Genomic DNA, 6,376 nt, shown 5'->3' on the forward strand with positions numbered 1-6,376 from the left:
AATGCTTCAAAAACTACACAGCCCGCATGTGTATGTAAGGGGTGTTTCACAAAGTGCACTCGAAATTCCTTAAAGATAAGAAAGATGTGGTAAGTAATTTCCTTGGGACATGTTTTTGTCGCAGAGGCCATACATCTGAAAATGGCTAGAGGTAGTAATCAAAGTAGTCATTATGACAATTGCAGTGCACAGATTTTTAGCCGAAATAGTCTGACATTTGATCCTGTCGCAAGACTCGAATCCCATCATCCTGTTCATAACCGTTTCCGGACAAATGCAGAGATGTGTAGAAAGCTGTCGCGGCTCATTTCTGCAATGTTATGAATTCTGGCCAATTTCCCCTGGAAAGCTGTGACTGAATGGTCGAAGAGTGCAACTGGTGCAGCCTTAGTCGATGCTCCCTTAGTGATGCAACTGTTTACGTTTGCCTCGTTGGGAAAACATGCAGAGGGGAAGATTGCGGACTGATAATGATAAGGACGCTCGCTTCGTGCTTGCTGACAGTATCGCTCGTGGACATCTGTGGAGCGCAGAGCAGTTTCACTTTTCAGTTTCCCTTTCTTTTTCTTGGTGAAATAAAAACAACCTTAAATCCAGCAGACCAATTACAATATGAACAATTACAGGTGAACAATGCAAGCCATTAAGTTGAAGTTGCAAACATAGTAGGAACCATTTCAATTTTATTCTTATAAATTCCATATGTATTTCGAAGAGGAATACAGAAGAAGGGCTCATATTCAGAAGGCTGAATGCAAGACCTCGTCTTGATGCGTACACCAAAGAAGAAAAACCATACAATGAACAGCATCAGGTCACTCAGAACAGCCAACATATCGTGCAATGCAATGTACGGGTGGTTGCAATGTCTTGCAACCACCTTCTGACCTCATCGCTATATATAGGACGAGTTTCTGTATCCTATTCATTACTGCTTCGAATAGAGGCCTTCTGACTCATCTGGGTACCGTACTGGTCGGTATAGAATTCTTCTGCTGCTTTTACTTTGAGATTGTTGATGATATTACCCTGCTTATTTTTCAGTGCATAGATCTTGGTTTATCCTATGCCAAGTTTTCTTCTCACTGATTTTAGGCTGCATCCATTTTTTATGGCTTCTTCAGTCTTTCTCACATTGCAATTTCGAATATCCCTTATTTTCGCCTTGTTGATCAGTGTCGACAGTTTCGTGAATTCAATCTTATCTGTTCAGTTGGACACTTTCATTCTTTGTCGTTTCTTTATTAGGGCCTTTTATTACTTGGGAGACCTTGCTTACTGGTTGCCTTGGTGCCTTGCCTCTCACTTCAGTTGCTGCCTCTAAAGCCTGCATAGTTATGATTTCATTCATTACCTCTATGTCATCTCTTTGTTCTAAGGCTGCATATTTGTTTGCAAGTACCAGCCTGAATTAGTCTGCTTTTACCCTTACTGCCTCTAGGTTGGCCTATTTCTTCTTGACAAAATTTACTCTTTCTCTCTTCAAATTGAGGTGAATCCTAGCCCTCACTAACCTGTGATCACTGCATTTTACCCTACCTAACACTTTTACATCCTGCACTATACTGGCATCGGCAGAAAATATGAAATCAATTTCATTTCTTGTGTCACCATTACAACTTTTCCAGGTCCACTTCCTGTTGCTATGCTTCCTGAAAAAGGTGTTCACTATTCACAGCTTATTCCTTTCTGCGAATTCTACCAGGATCTTTCCTCAAGCGTTCCTAGAATCGACGCCGTGGTTGCCAATTACTTGTTCACCAGTCTGCTTTTTACCCACTTTTGCATTGTAGTCGCCCATTACTACAGTATAATGAGTTTGCACTTTTCTTGTTGCTAATTCAACGTCTTCATAAAACTGATCTACTTCATCATCATTGTGACTGAATGTTGGAGCGTAGGCTTGTACTACAGAAGAGTTAACTGCTGGGCTAGTTGGTGATCTTGCATACTAAAGAGATTTTGCGGCAAAAACAATAACACACAAGAAAAACGACGATACCACGGACGCTACTTCAACTGTCTAATAAGGGTGAAAGTACTCGACATATATAGCCCTCCAAAACACAGCGCACGTGCACGTGTACAAGGCAACATGGATTAAAAAGTCCTATCAGAGTAGGCGCGATAGAAACTTGAGCTCAGCCTCGTAAAGGAAAACCGATGTGTCACTAACACAGTTCGGACCCGCTTCCTTGATGTAGAAGGCTTTCAATGTTTCACGCGATGTTTGATGCCTGCCTCTACCCAGAATCCTCGCATCGCGGAACCGTGGAAAACAATCTGTACAAGCCCTGCAGTGATCCAGAAGTCGCTCACCTTCATTATCTTTTATACCTTTTGCTCCCTGCATGCTTTTGCATGCAGGGAGCATGTGAGGATTCCGCGATGCGAGGATTCTGGGTAGAGGCAGGCATCAGGCATCGCGTGAAACATTCGAAGCCTTCTGCATCAGGAAAGCGGGTCCGAACTGTGTTAGTGACACATCGGTTTTCCTTTATGAGGCTGAGCTGAAGTTTCTATCGCGCCTACTCTGATAAGACTTTTTAATCCATGTTGCCTTGTACGTGTGTGCATGCATGGTGTTTTGGAGGGCTATATAGTATGTCGAGTGTTTTCACCCTCATTAAACACTTGAAGTAGCACCCGTGGTGTCATCGTTTTTCTTTTGTGTGTTGTTTTTGGTGCAAGATCTTTTTAGTATGAATGTACTACCTTTAATATATACCTCTTATTAAGTTTGATTGACTACTGCTAGCCTCTCATTAATGCTGTAGAATTTGTCAATATTGCCCACTATGTCCTTATGTATTAAGAATCCTACCCCTTATTGCTTCTTATCTGGGACACCTCTATAGCAGAGGACATGGCCGTTAGTCAGCACTGCATAAGCCTCCCCAGTTCTTCCAATCTCACTTACGCCAATGGCATCCCAAACAATGTCTGGTAGTTCCTTAAAGAGTCCTGCTAATCTAGCCTCACTCGACATCTCTAGTTGCTATTGCACACAATCTACTTCCGTCCATGCAAAATTCTAGTTGGACGCCTTTAATTGATTATTGGTCTGCTCCCTTCCTGCTGACAGCCCAGAGTGCTGTCCAGAGCATAGTGCTTCCTTCTACAATGGTCATTCACCAACTGGTGGCTGGCCAGGATAGAGAGATAATCGAGAAAGCATAACAAAAGCTGCCAAGCTATGAAGATGAAAGACAGATATAGGCATTGCCTAAATGTCAATAATTTTGCTAAGCCACTGCTGCAATTTCTGCGTGAGGGAAGGCCTTCATGCTTTTATTTAAGCATCTCTGCTGCAGAGCAAGCTTCATGAAAAAAAAAATGACTGGGAAGGCTTAGGAGTGAGGATCAACAGCGAATATCTCGGCAACCTCCAGTTTGCAGATGACATTCTCCTGTTTAGCAACATGGGACAAATTGCAACAAATGATTGAGGACTTTAAGGGAGAAAGTGTAAGAGCGGGGTTGAAGATTAATATGCAGAAGACAAAGATAATGATCAATAGCCTGGCAAGGGAACAAGTGTAGAGGATCATCAGTCAGCCTCTAGAGTCGTTGAAGGAGTATGTTTATCTAGGTCAATTATTCACAGGAGACTCTGATCAAGAGAAGGAAATTTACAGAAGAATGAAAATGTGTTAGATCGTATACAGCAGACATTGTCAGTGCCTGACTGGAAGCTTACTGTTATCATTGAAAATGAAGGTATACAATCAGTGCATTTTACCGGTGCTGAGATATGGGGCAGAGACTTGGAGACTGACAAAGAAGCTTGAGAAAAAGTTAAGGACCGTGCAAAGAGCGGTGGAATGAAGAATGTTAGGCATAACATTAAGAAACAGAACGAGAACGGTTTGGATCAGAGGGCAAACGAGTATAGATGATATTCTAATAGACATTAAGAGAAAAAAATGGCGCTGGGCAGGTCATGTAATGCGCAGATTAGATAACTGTTAGACCATTAGGGTGACAGAATGAGTACCAAGAGAAGGGAAGTGCAATCGAGGACGGCAGAAGACTAGGTGGCGCAACGAAATTAGGAAATTTGCGGTTGCTAGTTGGAATCGGTTGGCACAGGACAGGGGTTATTGGAGATCGCAGGGAGAGGCCTTCGTCCTGCAGTGGACATAAAATAGGCTGATGATGATGATAGTGGTGGCTCGGAATTTGTTTCGAAAGTCTTCTCGCCGAGGCGACGTCCCACGCTAGACGCCGGATTTTCTGCGACACGGGCTCCTTAACGCTATCGCGGTAAAATTAAAGAAAACAGAAGCTAAACTATTGCACTATGGAGGCGAGTATTATCGCACATGTGCAGATCCCTCTCCTATAGTGGAGGGATATACGGATTAATTTTGACCCCTATACAATTATTTAACGTGCACCTAAATTACGCACACAAGAGTGGATTTGTTTTTCTCTCTCTTTTTTTTTTTGCATTCCATGCTCATAGAAATGCGACCGTCATGGCCAGGAGTCGTACCGGCGACCTCGTGCTCAGTAGCGGGACGCCTGTAGCCACTCTTCCAGAAGGGAGGGAGTTTCATAAGATGTGAAAGTCATTCTGAATCAAGGATAGCAAATTTTATGTGCTTTCTTTCTTAGGGGCCGTTTCAATTATCTTTAATACAGATCGTTAACACGTCACTTATTGCGAACGTCAGCCACAACATTCCGGTCCAAGAAATATAACGCAGTTTGAGCTTGCATCGACAGTCCTATAGCATGGTTGACAGCCACTCTCGTGATAGTGTATCTTCTCTCTGAACTTAAGTTGGCATATATATGTCGAATACGGGAGATTAGCTGGGCTGAGTCCTACTTGAATATCCTCTTTACCTTAATATCTATACAACATCTCTCCCACGTAGGAAATACGAGCAAAATTATAAATGTCGCGATGTATGCCCTAAAATTAAAATGGACCATACTCCCTACAAAGCACCGTTTTGTGAAGAACGTGCCAACGTACCAGAAGGGTAATATCCGACTGTCGCGCCTTTCTCACGATCGTCTTGCACAAACTATAGGCATTCACAACACATAAGGAAAGGCATTAACTGAAAGGACTAATTGAGAAATTATCTCACGAAATCATTTTTTCATTATTTTCTTGAACTTTCTTTTTATTCTAGACATTTCTAATGAAGCTGTGCAAATCTGCACTAAGTAATCCGTCACATTTGACAAATACATAGGTGCTGTAGACATAATTCACATAAACACCCAGACACTAATATATTTATTTTGCCTATGTGCCTTATTTGGGGTTACATATTGCTGACCTTGCGGTGTCCTTGTAACTTTTCATCTAAAAGGCAGTAACAACGTAATGTCCGAATGCAAAAATCATGTATGAACAAACTGTCGTGTACCACCTTCCATTCTTTTGTCAACGTGGACAAGACACTTGTCGTCTTGCGACTCCTGGGCTTCTTTTTATATAACCTCGCTTACATAACAGCGTTTCCTCATTGATTATTATTCAGATACCCTCCATTTGCGATTTACTATTGGCATGATAACGAGGATGCCGCGACGATAGCCGATCGTGGACGTTGGTCATGTAACATTTAAGTGCCGCTCTTGCGCATATAAGAAACCTGTCTCTGCATTCATCAATATGAGCACCTTTGATTTTCTTAATAGCATGCAAACTCACTACGGTACGAATTCACAAACCTTTTTGTTTGCAATTGCTATTTCTTATTGCCCAACCACCTTCGCTAATGATAGGTCCAGCTCTGTCTTACGAACCATTCTTGTGTAACAGGTTTTTATACAAGCGAGCCCATATGTACAGCGATAACTGCTGCTGTTACTGACGCTAATAAATATGACCCTCTTCCTCATTTTATATTGTACTAACAGCCTAAAAAGAAAAGTCGCAGTTTTGCCTGAAAGGCGAATAATCAGTTGCGATAGCAAATTAGTTGACAACTGTACGAAGTAAGGACAGTATTTTTATCGGCCGTGTGGAAACATTCGCTTACTTACTGAATTAACAAGCATGGTGTCAACACGCACGGGCAAAACATGAACACATCATACTTGATGACCGTGGAAACTCGTTGTCAGGACGCTGGAGTTAAGAAGCGCGGCAGCAGCAGCAGCGAGTGAATTGACCTTCGTGCTGCCTATCGCTTCAATGCAAACAGCGGCGACAACGCAGCATGTACGAAGGTACGAGCCATCTGGAGATCGCTTTCAGCACCTCTGCGCAAAGTGTGCAGGCATAACGTAAAGACAGAAAGAGAGCGGTTTGGATCAGAGAGCAAACGAGGATAGCCCATATTAAGAGAGAAAAAATGGAGCTGGGCAGGCCATGTAATGCATAAGATAGATAACTGGTGGACCAGTA

This window comes from Dermacentor andersoni, chromosome 7, assembly GCF_023375885.2.
Source record: "Dermacentor andersoni chromosome 7, qqDerAnde1_hic_scaffold, whole genome shotgun sequence".
Taxonomy (NCBI): Eukaryota; Metazoa; Arthropoda; class Arachnida; order Ixodida; family Ixodidae; genus Dermacentor; species Dermacentor andersoni.